Source organism: Chironomus tepperi, unplaced genomic scaffold (genome assembly GCF_022539635.2).
Source record: "Chironomus tepperi strain 1889 unplaced genomic scaffold, CSIRO-AGI_Ctep_v1 contig_217, whole genome shotgun sequence".
Lineage (NCBI taxonomy): Eukaryota > Metazoa > Arthropoda > Insecta > Diptera > Chironomidae > Chironomus > Chironomus tepperi.
In genome coordinates this window covers 2,361,234-2,380,016 of record NW_027226339.1, presented here as the reverse complement: position 1 = coordinate 2,380,016, position 18,783 = coordinate 2,361,234, and the positions used below count along the sequence as shown (strand labels likewise).

Sequence of the window (18,783 nt, the reverse complement as noted above, 5' to 3'; positions counted from 1 at the left end):
CTTTTGGTCTTTGGGGGAATTGGAAATGATTCGTTTGAGAAGCTTTAATTGCTGTCTAGGACGTGCTTATATGGTGTTAAGCTGGTTAAGTTCTCAATTAAAGATTTGAATTGATAGCATTAAGCTTTTATTCAATTCCTCTTTAGCGTCAGTCTCGTTCATAACAAAGTCCTTAATTAGTCACTTCCAAAGTGCTTCTCATCGATTCATTAGACATCTTTAGTCAAGAATGAAACTTGAGTTTCCGTACTTAACTTATGACTGAACTAATTATATGACATTTTAGGTCAGTGGTGTGCAACCTTTTTTATGGCATGGCACAACTTGGTGGTATGACTCGACAGGAATTGTATAGAGCATACAGTTCATGGCACATCCACACTTGTGCACCGCGGCACAAAGGTTGCTCACCACTGTATTAGATCCTGATAAGCCATACATGTCTGCCTTGTCTACAATATTCTCAAGAGCATACAATGCTATGACTGATTATCTCGACCCTCTAGTTCTAATATGTTAAAGAGACGATGAAGAACACAAACTGCTTCTGATGAATTTCTCATCATCATCAGTTGTAGACGTTAGCATCTAATTTCACCTCTTTGACAAAGTTTTCTTTTTTACCTTTTTTCCCATTTGCTCTATATCGAGGATGATAAGAGAAAGAATCCGGAAACTTTTCATTCACCTCAAACTCCTAAAGTCACGTTTTTTGCTTGCTTACTTATTGCCTACCACTTTATCTTGCTTAAATCCCGGTGGAAGAGAGCAAAAGAAAAAAAAAATCCATAAAACTTTCTTTTGCCTCCTCCTCCTTAATTCACATTTTACTTCTTGTTCCTATTCTCGTATTTCTCAAATACAGTCAGAGTGAGAAGGAGCTTCGGAAATGATTTTGATGAATATATGGCAATTGAAATGCGAACGATAATGTTGAAGATTTTGTAGATCAACGGAGATTACATTTTTATCGAACTTTCTTACTTTCTCTTAGAAATAATACAGGATTTCTAGTTTCCATGAGGGGGGTTGATGCCACTTTGTCTATTTATGTGCTTTTGAGACTTTTCATTCGTTATGATGGGGTGAAATTTTTTAGAAAATTATATTTTTTCAGCTCCATAAAATAAGGCGTGAAGAAAATCAGAGCTAATTTGGCAGATTTTTTATGACTTATTAGTAGGAAATTAATTATTGTGGATTGAAAGGGGTTAGGAGTTAATACTGAATTGAAAGAATTTAATTGATTTTGGAGATTTATTTCTAGAATCTGTGATTTTTTGACACATTTAATCTTAAACTCGTATAGCACAACTTGGTTAATCAGTCTTTGATCAATTATCAATCTGGCCCCAGGCCGGTGTGACTTTAACATGGTATCGTACATATTTGAACCGAATCTGGCATCAAGTCAGAGTCACACCGACCTGGTGTTGGAAATTTGATTAATTTGATTGATTAAACGGTTTGTGAAGTTCAAAAATATGTTGGTTCAGATCAGAGTTGAATTGTCTTCTATTTTTGAGGTGCCTACATTGTAGTACAGACTGCAGTGATGGCGTCATTTTGAACTTGTGAACTCTAAACTCCTCAATCCTTGCCAATAACGTTTCGAGAATGGGGAAACTTTGTAGTTGCATTTAAAATATTCGGGTAACATGAGTCCCATGTTACCATGTTACCAAAAGGTTCCATATGTATTCAATAGACGTTCCTAAAAAATATCAATTTAATACAGATCGAACATTCTGCCTACCTGGGGTAGTACCTTAAAATTCCTCAGTTTTCCCATGAGCGCTGGATTCGCGAATGGGATTATCATTTAGATTCGAAAATTGAAATAAGCCGTTCAGTCTCACTCAACCAAAGCAACCTATATCCTAATAAAATTGGTTCAATTCTCATAAATCCATATTATGGACACTCTTATTCTTTAGATCCTTAGAGTAGAACAGACTGAAAATGAGAACATTAGTCTGAAAAATCCGGTAAAAATCTCTTTCAAGTATCCAATAAGGAGACAATACCAAAGCACAAGTCACCAACTCAGCATAACATATGTTTTAGTGCGAAACATGATAACATAATCATTAAGAATTTAATTCTGTCTGCGGTATTGTCAATTTTTTGTCTGTGCTTAAGCGACGATAAAGAGACAGAGATTATTGGATGAAATTAGCTTCATTTGTAAGTGTTTATATTGACGAAAAATGGCTGTAAAAGTCATAATGACTTGCAGAATAATAAATTTTTAGTGCCAAAATATGTCACAGACTTCCCTATTGTTTCCAATTGTGATAATTATCATTTATTTATCTATTTGAATCTCTCAATTAAAGTGTAATTATGTCAAATTTCATAATGAAATATTCACACAGGAAATTTTCACATGTGCGTAATCATAGATCAGTTAATATTAATAATGTTTGGATAGAAATTCGTAGCGTATGCATGCTTATTGATTTATAAATTTTTGTTCTCGTTCTGATTACAGCAATGTGCTTTATTTTTCGATTATTACAATAATATTAATGATTTATAAGCTTTATCTTGTAAATCAGATCAGCTGCTTTGTTTCGAATTCAAACAAATTTGTTCAGCAGGGATTGTTGGAATGAAAATATGTTAAATTTTCATGCTTGAAATGTAAGCCTAAAGACCTTTTACTTTTTATTTAACAAGATTGTATGCTGTGGATTAGGACTAAAGTTGGCTCTTCCACGAACTTGTTATTTCTGTTCATTTTCAGTTTTGTGAGCTTTTTAAAAAGGACTTAATTATTTATTTATTGTCATAAACACATTGAAATGTTCAGCAAGCACTGAGTTGTCTGCTTTGTATTGTAGTGTTGAAGTTATTCTTTGGGGGATAATCATTTATGTCCGGAAATAAGAGCTTTGTTTAAAAGATCAACATTACCAGACCGCTAATTTCTTTCCTCAAAAGACAAGGAGAGCATGCTTTTATGGAATCATAATGTAATGTCATGAGCATTGTGTGAATCCTTGTCATATCAACGGCACTCTACATAATGATCATGGGGATTGAACCTTCATACTCACGAAATACCACCAAATTCGGGTGTGTTGCCTATGCAACATAATCGCAGATTCGTCTATAAATAGTTCGTAACCCAAGATATCACTCTGGGCAGATACCACATGCAACACTATTACGGTACCGAAATAATATGAAGAAACTAATTTCCACGACCTTCCAAGAATGAACCAGTGTATTTCCTAGGAGTTGACTGTAATTGCGCTAATGATTGGATTTAGGCATATTTCTAGAACTAAGCATTACTAAGCATATGCAATGAACGGTTTTTATTACAAAACTTTGCTCCCCTTCAAGAACTGAGGATAATTGTAGGGAAACGTTCAGAAATAACATAACGCCATAAATATGATTTTTAGACCAAAACTCCCCCTGCAAGTAACGCTTTGAAACAAAAGTTTGATCCAAAAATTTGCACGCCACAATAAAATAGTAAGCCTATGTACCCTTACTACACGCCACAATAAAATAGCGTTACATAATTTCCGAACATTCCCTAAGCAAAATTGGCACTTTTATTCATTCAAACTTATCAGACAGCATTCAAGCCTATTGAAATTTAAATTTTATTTCGAAAATTTTGTTAAGCATAAGGACTTCCTACCCCTCGAATTGCAAACAATAAAAAGTCGTCCTTAAAATTCACAACGGCAATAAAATTGTTCAGCTTTATTGTATATCCCAATTTATGATCCTATTTTTAAGGGATGCGTTGAATATTTTGTGTAAAACTTTTCCCTGCTTTGCTCCAATATTTTACATCTTTTCGGTACATTTCACTTGATACCCTCGTGTATATCCTCAAAATCTGAGAATTTTATTCGAATTTGTCAGAAATAAATTTTGACACGACAAAAATGCGCTTAAAATTCACGAACCTTTTTTAACTTGATTATCTGATGCTCATATTACATTTTCAAACTTACCTAACCATCAATCCATCTATCCATTTACCTACCAATCCATATTTTTCGTTACTCACAATTCACATAACTCAATACCTCATCCCACAACCTCCTCATACACATGCTTCATTCACTCATTCACTTCAATAAATGAAATGATGATTTTTCTATTTAGTTTGCGGATTTTATGGCAAGCACACACAAAAAGTAGGTAAAAAAAAATTTCTACCTTTTGGCTATAAAAAAAACTAGTGTGCTATGTGCATATTGAATAACGTAATCGTACAACATCCTTTGTTTGGGGCTCTCCTCAAAGAACTTTTTTTTCTTTCTTTTCTTCTTCTTGTTCTTCTCGTTTTTCTGATTTTCTTTCCTTATTCACGCGACTTGTAAAGGAAGGAAAATGCGCTGATATCTGCATTTTTTCTATACATGTGTCTGTTTTGGTTGAGTGCTAGGTAAACCGATAGGGTGATATTATTTAAGATATGCGTAAAATTTTCTGATTAGTATGGAGAAGATGCAGTGTATGTATAGGAAGATGTGAGGTGATTTATGGGGACTTTTTAATGAGGTCGTTGAGAATTTGCGATATTTGCTGATTTTTTGTGTTGATTGTTGGAGTTGATTGAAGATTTTGGTACGAAATTTGAATTTTTGGGATTGACTGCCATAGTAATGTCAATTCTATATTTAAGGGTTATTAAAGATGTTTCTAGGCATCCGATCTATGAATTTATTCAATTTTAATCTTTTAACTTTAACTAACATTGAGCACGTTCAACTTGATAATCTAATATGTCGCATACTCACTGATGTAATAAATGGTTTTGTGGTGATTTTACTCAAACCTTTAAAATCTGTTGCCTAAAAAATAAGGATCTTGATAACGAGACTACCGAGATTTCGGTAAACCCTTCATTCAATTGATTAATAGTTTATAGCACACATGAATCCACTACACTTATATGCACTGAGCTTCATGTCAATCTCAAATAGCATGAAGGTGCGGCAAAGGGTGGGCCGAAAAAGGCAGGGTTGTTGACTGTTCCAAAAAAATCAATTTCAAAACATTCCATACCAAAAAATGTTTTACATCAATATGGTCCACCGTGGACTCTTTCACGTCTTTCCGTCAACACAACGACGTAGCGGCGCCAAAATTACCACATTGTGCTACTCGGGAACATGCCTACAATTCAAGCATCTCCATCCAAATAGTTGAAATTCTCTGTCTGTGATTAGATAACAATCCACCAAGTTCATTTCCTATCGTCTCATAAACATCCCAGCATATAATACCTTAATCTTCTCAGTTCTAATTACAGACTCTTCACTCCCTTTTTATTTTTTCGAAAAATTCGCTTCCCCTCATCATAAATTGTATCAATTTTCATCAACAATATTAAAATTTACATTTTCTTTAAAATGCGCTGCCAGAGCTCATTTACTGCCTCTCCTGTGTTGCAAAAAATAAAGAAAATGTTTTTCTTTTTTCCTCGACGATATGATAAAAGGAAAAGTTGAAATAACATACAAAGAGAAAGGCAAGCAAGCAAGGAAGGCAGGGTAGGTGAAAAATTTTTACATGTTGTAAATGCTTTCCTTCACTGACTGCAAAAATTACTCAAAAGAGAGAGAAAATTTTCCTCTCTCGGAAAATTCTCTCACGAGAGCCGGAAAAATCATGTCTGACTGTATGTGTGTGTCTCGTGCTGAGCATATCAGCAACCCTTTTAGCGGGTGCTGCTGAGCAAAATTTTTCTCTCTCCTATCCTTGTTACTCACAGCAGGACTTGACTCAATATTTTTTTTTTTTGTGGGATTCCGTGTCGTTGTTATTGTCGTATAGTCGGTGAAAAGTGTACAATATCGTACAGTAGTGTGTGCGGCAAATGTCGAGTTTTTTTATGGGTGATATTTGAAAAAAAAGGAAAGAGCTTCTCTCTGTCTCTCCGTAAAAGAAATAATAAAATAGTATATAAATTTTTCCTTAGTCGGCTACGAGTATTCAAACGATTTAGAACGCCGTATTTTCGTTTCGTTCCGTCATCTCTTATATCCGTAAAGGAATTTATTTAATTAAATATTTTCATTTTATAATGAAGACGATGGAAAATCGGTTATAAATAATTGTGGATTATTAATTTAGTGAAAATTGTGAAAATATAAATTTTTTTGTATACAAAAATAAAATTTTTATCCCTTTCTATTTTTCTACGCTGCTCGGCTTTTCTACTTCGAAAAAAAAGGCAAAAAGAAAAATCGGAAAAAAATCTTTTCACTTTTTTTTTCCTCCTCTTGTTGTGTATACTTTAATATTATCCAATATACGCACACTAATACATTGGGAAATTTGTGTAAATATTTCAAATACCAATAACATGAAACAGGGACATGTTACTACACTGGATGTATAATAATAGTAATAATCATAATTCAGGCAAAGTGTATGTTTATAATATTTATTTTTTTTTTGGATATAACACACAAGAATAAGGAACGAGTGTTTGAGTGAAAATGCAATTTAATATTGTTGACATATTAACAGTGTCACAATGTGCTATAAGGATAAATAAAGTGTACGAGCATGGACAAGACGGTTATGTGTATGGATTTAAGCATAAAATATCTATCGTAAAGGGATTAAGTGAATGCCTATAGTTGAGAACTTGAAATAGCTGAGCAGTCAGTGTCGTAAAATATCTATTGGATATTGTGTGTGACAAAATGAAGACACAGATTAACGACGAATGAATAATCATAAAAAAATGCTATTCATAATTAAATGAAATTGTTGTTTGTGTTTCAAATCACAGTTTTTTTGTGTCCAAAAACGGAAAAGTTTCACTTTTATAGACAAAATATACAACAATCGAGTTAATTAAGTGACATTGGTATGAGTGGAATTTTTATGGTGCATTTTTTTATGCAGTAGGAAATTGCTACTATAGTGAATTAATCTTATCTTTACTGACCATTGGTCAAGTTTGTTGAACTTTTTTTTTGTACGGGATGGGAATCCTTCCTCGATTTTAATTATCTCCCATTAACGAAAGAAGTGCAAATAAATGAGATAAAAACGGGAAATTGCTCAACTTTTGGTTGTAAAAAATTATCTAGGCTGCTTCAGTAGACATAGAAGTTGGGGTGGATGGAGTTTTGATCAAGGGGATGCGGAAATTATTAAGGCAGAAGCTCAGAAGCTCCATTGTGGACATCGCAATTTTTATGACTTCTTCAATAATCCCTAACCTTGGATTTTGCCGGTTCTTCCTCAAAACTGTCAAGTCAACAGTCTTAAATCCCCAAAATCCAACAAAATCACCATTCAAATTCACACTTAATGACCGTGAAATAATTTCAGACTTTCTGACGCATCCACTTTAATTGGAATCAAATATGATGAGCGGAAATATTCAATGAATTTTGAATACATCAATCCACCCGTGTCATTCAGTCTTGCAGATTGTAGATTCGATGACTTTTAGTCATTTTTACATAAGCATATTTGACAAAAAATGGTTTATTATAATCTGAATCGTCTGCATACGCTGTTACATGAATTTTCCAATGCATGGGCGAAAGCTTTTTCGATGTAATAGCTTCGGTAGATTTATGGGACTGGGATTTTGCCATTTTGGTTTTCAGTGATTTTGATGGATGATTTTGGGATTCGTGGGCGATGTTGCAAATTATTGGATCATTAAAATGATTTTTTGATGCTCAATGAGCTACAAGCCGGCACAAACTTGATATACTCAAAATTTTGGAGATTATTGGGACTTAGTTAATCGAGCATCCTTGTCTGCATAGTTTCGAGCTGGATCAAGCATAAAATGCGGGATATTCCCTCAAAAGGTGCTAACTTCTTGCCGTAAAATGTGTCATTCGTCAGTTCCAATGCCTAGATCAAGTCTTCATGGTCGACAAATCTAGAGAAATCCTTTGAAATTTTGCTCGTGGCTTCGTATTCAGTCTCAGTCTCAAAATATATCGAAACCGACACTTCAGTAACCTCTAATGGTCACCGTACTCATAACCTAGCCATTCCCCATCAAAAAGGCATCAAACAAAGAGCCAAAGGTGCAAAAAAAATAAAATAAAAAGCAATGATGACTTTCAGATTTTCAGTAGTTACGATTTATATTACATAAAGGAATTAAAATTATATATCAGATCCAATGACTTTCAATTAATGCTCAGCCACCATTAATTTTGACATGAAATATTTATTCAAATAACATGTGACAGTAAAAATGCCTTCAGTCATGATTTAACCGGCTAAATATGTGTTGTGAAATGAGGGTATGATCACATAAAGGAGGATTTACTCAAATTAGAGGTTTAATTTTGACATTTTGAATTTATCGATGGTGCTCTCTTTGTTATGAAAAATATTTTCAATGGATTCCTTTTATGACGGGCTGTAATCTTATTACACAAACCTCTTATTTGTGAATTATTGTGATATCTTATTACTTTTTCATAAAAGTGTAGGATATCCTTGATTTTTTTTTAAATATTATCCGGTTTGAGTCTAAATTTAAAGGCAACTAAATGTGTCTTGTAGAGCACGTAAAGCCTTTTCTGTAGAGAAAAATTGTTGGATGTTCAAGTTAAGGAATGAATAATGAGGTCATCAGTTGCTCATGCCTTGAATAATTTACCGGTTTAACTAGTACTTGAGTACTAGGCACATTCTTGGAAGACACATCGACTAGAAATTGTGTAAAATGTTGCCTTTATGTCGATGTGACTCTAATGTGGGGCTTGATTTGACGCTGGTCTGAGGTATAGATTGACTTGGATTATGAGATCATGAGACTTAAAACCCAATAGGCAAATGGGATGAAAAAGTCGTAATAAAGTGCCCAAAAGCTGAGATGCTTCTGACTTCAAGTCAGATTGACCATATTCCGGCTTCATGCTAGAATCGTGCTGGCCTAGAGAACTATCTCTAGACTTTATTACGCCATGTGGCTTCCTGGAAGCTTTTACATGAACGTAAAATCAGCACGAAGTCATCTTGGGGATGCCCGAATTGCAGAAGCCGGTTAATAAATCAAAAATAAAGAACCAGGTCAGCATGAATCTTACTTGGTGCTCAATTCGAGCTAAAGAGTCACACCAGCATGGTGCTGAACTCGGTTTGAAGAGTAACTCTGGTCTGAGAACCGAATTGTAGCTCAAATTTCTTCAAGTAGGAATGGAATCTAGCAATTTTTGTATGTGTTGAATTATGATTGAGCAAGGATTCACTTTAGGCTCTGGGAATTGGGAAGAAATTGTGAGATTTTGTTACGAATGAGATTTATAAAGTCGGTTTTTGCCTTAGGTAATACACGGTCACTAACTTGTGAGTTTAAAACCATACAAATTGAAGTTAAGCCTATAGAGGCGGTCAAGCCCCGTCCTTTCAATAAATATACCCCTGATCACACCCAAATCAATCAGAAAAAGTGTTTGAAATTAGTCAATTTCCGATTGTGTAAGAATGCACCATAAAAAGACATAAAAATGTTCACACAGAAGTTCATCAGTTATTTTTACAACATTTTTACTGGATAAAATTAAAAGAGAAAGAAAGAGCTACATTGGCGCTGCTTTATGTGCTGCCTTAAAAAGAATATATATATAATTTTTTTGCTATAGTGATTTTACACGACATCATAATAATAATAAAGAAGTGAAAAGAAGAAAGGAAGAGAAGAAAAATTTTACGTGAACAGGAAACAATTTTTATTACATAAAGAAGCATAATTATCATAAAAAGTAATCATATCAGCATAATATAAAGGTTCAACTTCATATCATAATATAAACGAGAGTGAATAATATTGCAATTAAAAGTGCTGATAGTAATTCATAAGAATAATTTTGTGTGTACATAAAATTACTGCACAAAAAAAAGTTCTTTTTTACTTCCTGCAACATCAAAGATTTCATGCTTATTTAACTACCACAAATATCATTCTATTCGCATATCGCATCCCTCGGTTACTAAGCATAATACTATATACAATCAACGTACATATACATCTATAAGGATTACGACGATACTCAAGTGTGTAAATGTGTGTGTGTGTAACTGTGCATTGAGAAAAAAATTCTCTCGCGTGTGCTGCTCGTGTGCTTTAAAGTCAAATACACAGAAAATGCTGTTTCCATGAATGAAAATTACGAGAGACATAAGAGAGAGAAACAAAAACTTTTTTTGTTCCTTGTGCTGTACGAGAGCATAAAAAATTTGTAAAACAAGTCAAAGTGCAAAGTGTATTTGTGTGTAGAGAACAAGTTATTGAAAACGTGTAGATGAATTGAAGATTTACATTCTACTATTAAAGAGAATAAAAGAAAACAGTAAAAAGGAGGAAGAAGGAACTTCCATGCATTGTCATAAATTTTTATCCTATACTCATTTTCAAGTCATTTTGTGTGTGATAAATAGTTTATGGTGAAAAAGTTGATGCTAAACCCCTCCGTTGGTTAACGTCTTATCAGCATAATTCTTATACATACCGCACTTGGCACATATCTAGTCGTCGTTTTGACACAGTATATATTATTGTTTTTTTTTGGATGTCGGATGAGGATGAGAACATCCGACAATAATTAACCACTCTTTTGTGGCTTTTAACATTAAAACTGACAGTTTGTAGCATTGTAAAGCCGAAAAAAGGAAGTGAATAAGAAGAAGAACGGTCATAAATCTATCATAATTTGTAATTAAAGATGGCACAACCAGAAACACAAGGCAATGAATTATCGTTTGAGTTGTTAAAAAATACTCAACATATTGCTGAGCAGGCAGCAATTAAGGCAAAGGAAATAGCAATGAGATCCACATCAAAAGTTCCTGAAATTCCATTAAGGGGTGGAACTGAACAGCAAAAAGCACCAGAAATTCCACCGAAAAGATTAAGTTTAAAGAAAATTGCAGACGAGCAACCAAACGTGCTGAATGGAAATGACACAAAACCCATTCCAGTTCCACAACGTAACCAAATGCATAAAGTTCCACCACCAATTCCCCAAAAGCCGTCAAGTGCTCAAAATTCACCAAGATTAAAGGATAAAATGTCGCATTCAGCTGCTGTGACATCATCAGTCGTAATGCCATCGTCGTCTGCTGCAATAATGAGCAGCGGTGGTGGAAATTTACCCCAACAAATGTTTCATGAACGTGTCTCACAATCTCCTCAACTTACTGCTAAAAATCAAAATATTGTTAACATACTAAATTCCCCACTGTTTCAGCAACGAGCTAATCAATATAAAATCCAACAACAGCAACAGCAAATGCAGCAGCAGCAACAACAACAACAACAATCTCAAATGATACGTCAACAGCAAATTAAGGCGGATGAAGATTTTGGCTCAGAAGATGCACTACGTGGCATTGAGCGTGGATTGAAGAATATGGAACGTGCTATGAAAGAGCAAATGACGATGAGAAATTTAGACTTTACGGATGGTAAAAATACAGAAATGCAATTCAATCCAATGGAATTTAAAAGATCTTTGGGTGGTTCATTCAACTCACTTGACAATCAAGCACAAAATATTCGTATGGGAATGGGAAATATGAGATTAAATTTTGACGGTCAGCAATGGGGACAGCGTGCTATTGAACGTAATTTTAGTATGGATCAAATGCGATTAGAAGCACTACAAGGTGGTCCAATGAAAAATATTCCAATTGATTTTTCGCAACAACAGCCGGCAAAACAAAATATTTATCGATCCCTTGACCGTACACTGCCACTTGAACTTCAATTTAGTCGTCATCGACAACAACAGCAACAGCAACAGGAGTTTGAGTATTTGCGCCAAAACAATCAGAATCAGAATTTGAATCAGCGCCAAGCCGGTACAATGTCACGCGAGGATTTAAATTTACGTCGTCGGTCATCGCATGATGAGACTCAATACATAATGCATCAGCAACAACAGAAACAGGCGACAGCTGGAAATGCCACAGCAAACAATAGCAATGCTGGGTCTATTGACAATTCAGGCGGTATGCATATGATAATGGTGTCAAAATTGTTTCTGTTTGCATGCTTTCTTCTTTATTTTTTTTTTGTATTTACTTTTTTATTTTATTCTGCGTCTCCCTTCTGCATAATAGGCAGTCAGTTGTGTGTAATGATGATCAATTTTCTACCGGTGCTGAATACGTTTATTCCGAATTCTTTCACAATTTTTCTTCTTTCTCGTGTGTGGGAGGCATTTGAAATGTGGAGTGTGGACTTTTTATTATAAATTGTCTTGTTGACTGTGAAACTGACATGTGCTGCTTAATGAAGGGACTGTATAATAATTTTTATTGCGAATTTATTATGGATTCTTTTACACCCACGGATGTAATTGATTAAATTTTTTGGGAAGGTTTATTAAGGATGGCCTTCTAGTATCTTCTATCTGACTATATAAAGACTTGTAAAGTTCAATTATGGGATTCCTGAGAAGAGGATTTTGGGCTATTTTCTTATGGAAATTATGGTATTCTTCAAGTTTCTAGCTTGTTCCTTAACCAAACTTTACCCATAGTAACCTAGTTTGAATTATTTTTGTGATATTGGATAGATTGAGTATCAACATTTCTATAAGAGTATTTGCAACATTCGAACTGACGATTTTCGAGTTACTTACTTACTTACCTCCCTCAAATATCGCCTAAAACTGGTTCTATCGCCGGCTTCCGCTTGTCAATTACCATTACCAAATGTAATGCTGTCTCTATCGAAAGCTTCCTTCCAGGAGTTCTTCGGTCTTGAACGAGTTCTCTTACCATTCAGGTTTTCAAGTTGCCGCATCAAATTTTAAGCTATGTACTTTAGAAACACTAAGAATTTGTCCAAAATTGTAGGCAAGTAAAAAAAACGCAGGGTTGCAGCTTTGGGCAAGCTATACAATCCAAAACGGCAGTCCTGCGCATCTAAAATGCAGGACATGCAGTCCTGCGATTCTTAGCCGAGACCCCGACACCCTCAATATATCCTACCAAATACTCGGCCCTTAAACCCTAGCACTCTAAGTGAAGAAGACAGCTGCATGATGCTTTTAAGGCTCCTTTAAAGTTATTTTAAGGCTCCAAGTAGATTCTCATTGGGAGGCCAAATGGCAACCATATGGCATCCATATGTACGCGGCTTCCTTTTAGTGTTTATCAAGGAGCTTTAGCAAAACCCCAGCAAACCTTGAGAGCTTCATGGTCAAGCCTTTTTTATTTGAGTCGTTCGTTTAGATTTCATTCATAGTAATGATCCTGGGTCTAGTTAATGACCATGAATGACCAAGTGAACAACTCTATAAATGTATAATGAAAATAAAAATTTTATTGCCATAACGTACATGCATTCACGTCCATAAAAATATAACTATCAACAATAATTCCACCCAAACAAAATAATGCGCTATAGCAAAAATAATTTCAATGTCAAACCAGAACTTACTCATTCCACTTACTTGTGCGACTCTCATTCACTTTCATTCACAATGTTGTGCATTTTAATTAAATTTTGTGTGTTCACATTCTTCTCACTCATTCTCTTCTGTGCCCATTGAATAATAATAATTTTTATTCCGTTTGCAAGTCAGCAATGTGTACACAAAAAATGAAAATAAAAAAACGTTCCAGCTAAGGGATGAATGATCAGATACAACACCATACCCGAAAATGCAAAGAGTGGTTATTCTGGTGTGGGGGGTATAGCAGAAAAGTAAGCACCGTTTGGTATCGATGGGAATTTGCGTGGGTGAATTTTGTGTTTTTATTCTCGTTTTCCAGTCGAATAAATTTTGTTGTCTCAACATTTGCATACTTATCCATCCGTTCGAATGTTCATTCAATTCTTCTTACATGCTTTTTATTTCTGCTTCCGTTTTTTTGTTCCCTTGTTATTTTCCACGTCGAGTAAAAGAGAAGATCTATCTATCTTCATCGTGTCACAATGCTGGTCACTTTTTTTTTGAATTTCTAATGCCTGAATAATCTACATAATTTTTATTTCTATCGTAGTAGAATTCGATATTGTATGTATACACATGGATACGACATGAGAATGCAAAAATTATTTAAATGTAGTTCAGCATTATGATGCATAGTAAAAGTTTGTTTTTTAGTTCATACTACAAAGTTTTTTTTTATGAGAGGATGTGAACCCATAAGGAAATGAGGGAAAAAGAAGAAGACCCGAGAGGAATATATATTGTTGGATTGTGAACAGGGGATAATATAAATCATTCATAATTTCTGTCCGTTTAGTTTGTAAACTCAATTTTGAGATGTTAAAGTGCTTGTTGAAATTGTATGGAAATAAGTTATTGATTCTAAAGTTTATTCTTATGCATTTTCATTTGAATATGATTTTTATTGTGTGGATTGTTCATAAATGATGTCCTTTATTGATTGAATCGTCACAATCGTTATACTAGAGCCAGTCTCGCATGCGGAGATTCTCTATCATTTATTCTAAAACGTCTAGAGTTTACCTCTTACATGATGAATTTACAGCCATTGTATCTTCCTCATGCTAACTATTCCTAACAGACAAATAGCGTGCTCTTAAGAACAATGCAAGCTCAAAGCAACACTCGCCAACACGCTCGTATAACGAGGGAATATGTAAGGAAAGTAAAAAGGACATGCTCTTTGCCTGTAAGGGGACATCATTCATGATCCGTTCTTATATCTCACATTGTCTAATTCTTAGTTTCCGTTTTTAAACTGCTGAACCTAAGAATCTGTCTGAACTACTAAAACAGTCATTAGACTGATAGAACAAATTTGAACTCAAGAATTAAAATGCAATACCAACTTTGTTATTTGATCATATTAGAGCAGTAGTGAGTAACCTTTTTTCGTAACCACGACATGCCTCAGCCCTAGAAAATTAGTCGCGGCATATCATTTTAAATTCATGTGAGTCGCGTCACAAAGATTGCCTATCACTGTGCCAGGGCTAACCAGAGGAGCGGGTCACATAATTGTTAATGTGAAATTTTAGTTTAGGCATCTTTCTTGCTCGGATACTAAAATTTCCGCTGAATCCAAAGTTCTCACTCTTTATTTAAAAGGGTAAAAGAGGGGGAGAAGTGGAAGTTTTAAGTGTGATTAAACAACAGAAATTCCGAGAATCCCACTGTCATTTTCAAAATTTTTTGTTATCTTGTACCGCAATAACTGAACAATCCCTTACTAATTAGCCCCAAAAAAATTCATATTTATCAAAAAAAATTTTCAATCCAAAAACACTTATTAAAAGTTAAAGATGTAAGCATTTCGTCAAAAAAGAACCCGCAACAATCTATGTTTACACAAAAAAACATATATTTTCTGCCAACTCATTGCCATATTCCACGAATGACTGCGATAACAACATTTTTTTTCTCTTTGATGTTGCCGATGGCAACAATGTTGTACATCCTCACCACAAAGTTAAAGAGAGAAAACTTTAAGTTTTAATCTTTTTTTTTGTGTATAAATGCACGAGAATTGAGCACAAAATCCTTTTTTATATTTTTCTAATGAATAAAATATACTCAAATTGCACACAAAAAAAGCAGAAGAAATTTTTTCATGCATAAAGATTTATTTAAAAACATGCAAATTATTATTTTGATTTTCGACGAATTATTTTTTATTGCTTTAAAAAGAAATTTTCTTCTGTATTTTTTTTTTTGAGCAATAGCAACAGATATAAAAATAATGTTATAAATAAATTAATATGTTTTTTTTTTGCTTTGGGAAATTTGAATAAGTCGAGTGACTGAAAAATAAGAGCAAGAAAGAGCATTAAGATAATGAAAAAGTATACTTGATGTAGATCAAATTTTATGTCAATATTATGTAAGAGTAAGGCAATTTAAGGCATCCTGCAACTGATATTTGCCTTTAAACCCCCTTCGCTTGCTTTAAATCTTCTATAAGATGAACGATAATGATGATAATGTTGATATGCATCCTCAAAAAAAAATGGGGAATTGAAAATATTTTTCTTATATCTATAGCTGCATGTAGAACATAAAAAAAATATTATTATGTTGATACATTTTCTCTCGTCTGTGATGTTACATAAACTGTTCATTTTTTTACTTCTTCTTACGCTCATGAAATTATTGCATTTTCATGTGAATTTCCATAAAAGAGGATGCAAAAATATTTTTCTTTCGTTGCTCTATGGCAGTGGTGGGCAACCTTTGTGCCACCATTACATTTGTGCATCACTGTGTCACTTGTGGCTCTAGTGTGTCACTACTTTGTCACTAATGTGTCACTTGTGGCTCTTGTGTGTCATTCGTGGCCCTAGTGCGCCATTTGTGGCTCTAATGAGTTACTTGTGTGGTATTACTGTGTCACTTGTGGCTCTAATGTGGCACTTGTGGCTCTAGTGTGTCACTTGTTTCTCTACTATGTCACTAGTGTGTCATTTGTGGCACTAGCTCTACTGTATCACTTGTGGCTCTACTGTGTCACCAATTTTCCACATGTGGCTCTGCTGTGACACTAGTTGTCACTTGTACCACTAGCGTACCACTTGTGACAGTGGAATGTCACTTGTGGTACTAGTTTGTCACTTGTGACAGTAGCGTGTCATCTAAAACTCTATGCCTCGTGAGGCTTCAGTCGTGTCTAGTCATTAATGTGTCCCATGGTATAAAAAAGGTTCCCCACCACTGCTCCATCGCATCATTTTAAATTCTATGTGGGAAATTAAATTCAAATGAAAATGTCCATAAACGAGTACATGAATCTTTTTTATAATGGTGATTCAATTGAATTGAGAATGTAAAATTGATGCTATTATATTTTTTTTTTGGGGAAGCTCATTTGGAATTTTATTCACGAAATGTTCTCAAGTGCATTTAAATTTTCCATTTGGGGAATGTTGCTGAATTTTTTGGCTGGATCTGATTCCCAGATTGACAAAAGATATTGAGAGTATTTTTGTGTTCATCTTATTCATCTTTTGCTTCAGAGAATTTCGTCTGCATTAGTTTATCTTCGTTTTGGATGGAATTGATCTGAAATTCTTTTCGAAAATCCTTTCTCATACCCAAATTTTTTTGTCTGAAAAATGACTTTTTTGGGGATTTTCGTAAATTAGGTCCAGCTTTATATTCCGTGTGGGGGTTGATGGGATCAGTTGAAGTCGACCGTGCGTCTAACCATCCTATGTCAAGTTCAAACACTACCGAATTTGGTTTTCTTATTGAGGACTGAGACGGGGAGTTCTAGGTTTCGTTATCGATCCTTACTGCTGAGTACTGCCATTTTGAGTATGTAATCAACTTAGCTGAAGTCATTCTGAGTTTGACTGACAATAAACCATCTTTGTTCAGTAAAGATTTCAAAATAAATCCATTATGACTATGGACAGATCAGCTTTATATTAAAAGTCTTATCTTGTCATGTTTTTTATGCAGCATTGATTGGCATTGACTATTTTTCAAGAACCAAATGACCCCCCAGCTTGTTCATAAACAAACTTTAACAGAACTCAAGTATCTTGATTGTCAGTTAAGGCTACATTGAAGTAAATAAAAGAATAATTTTCACTAAGGAATATCACATGCTACTACCCAAATGTTTATGAATTTAATGAAATGTGTCGTGTAAAAAAAGAGAGAAAAAAAAAGTTTTCTTTACAATTTTCATATTTCTGTTTTGATTTTCGATATTTTCCCCTAAGGTCAATAAAAACATTCTGTAAATTATCCCAAGATGTGTTATTCTAAAAGATTCGGATGAATTAAGCAAATGCTTACATGATACATAACATGTTATGTTCTCTAAATTGGGAAATGATGGAAATTTTTGAATTTTATCCAAAATATGTCGGACACTTTGCTTTAATTTAGAAACAACTTTAAAGGCAATTCATTGTACTTCAGAATTGCGCCTTATTAACATTCAAATCCTGAATTTTTGACTAAAATCGACTTGATTTCATATAAAATTCTTTTCATTCTTCTAACTTTTGCTGACTATGGCAAAACTTTAGTAGATTTTGCCATAATTGACTGATAAACTAGACAATAAGTCACTAAATTTCAAGTTACTACTCCTAAAATTTAAAACTTTTTAAAGAATTTTAACAAATCTTCTCAAAAATTCTCTAAATGCATGGAATATTCGATACAAAGGTCATACATTAATGTGAAAATGATTGATTAGGATACTTGAGTATGATGACTGTATCATAATTTTTGATGGATCGATGATTGCCGAAGCTTGAGTCGGAATAATTTGTACGAAAAATAATTGAAATGTAGCAGAAGTAATTTATGAAATTTTTGTAGGCGTTTGGGTCTAATTTTAAAAAGTTCACTTCTAAATTTAGTTTAAATTCAATAATTCTTAAACTGTGTGACTTGATACACTTTATGTAGCCTTACTGCAATTTTTACTGAAAATATGGCTCGGAATCTGCCGTCACCATGCGGTCAGGGCAACTTCATGCCTTATTTGTTAATACAGTCACGTACCCTAGCGAACATGTTGTATTTTTTTGGTATTGCATCGTCTGGATGTTCTTGCTTTGTCGTTAATTTAATTAGAATTTTGTCTGAAGAAAGGAATTTCTGGCTTCCAAGCCAGTATAATGTAGTTGCTAAGGCGCCATCAAAACGACGAGTTGACGACAGTATAAAAGTGTACCTTAAAGACAATATGATGCCAACATGAAGGCTATTTGGCGAAAAATGAAATTTGAAGCATCAATCTGCTCTGATATGAATGAATGAAATCACTTGTTCTGGTCATCCATCTAGTCGCATCACTAGTTTTCTCCTGTTAGAATGTCTCGTGCAG

The 18,783-nt window shown here is 34.2% G+C and overlaps 1 protein-coding gene across 14 annotated transcripts in view; it reads left to right on the top strand.

Annotated features, from left to right (window-relative positions):
- Positions 1–18,783, top strand: part of LOC139090145 (dystrophin, isoforms A/C/F/G/H-like) — a 239,027-nt gene that overhangs the window by 83,810 nt on the left and 136,434 nt on the right. The gene's annotated exons all lie outside the window — the stretch shown is intronic.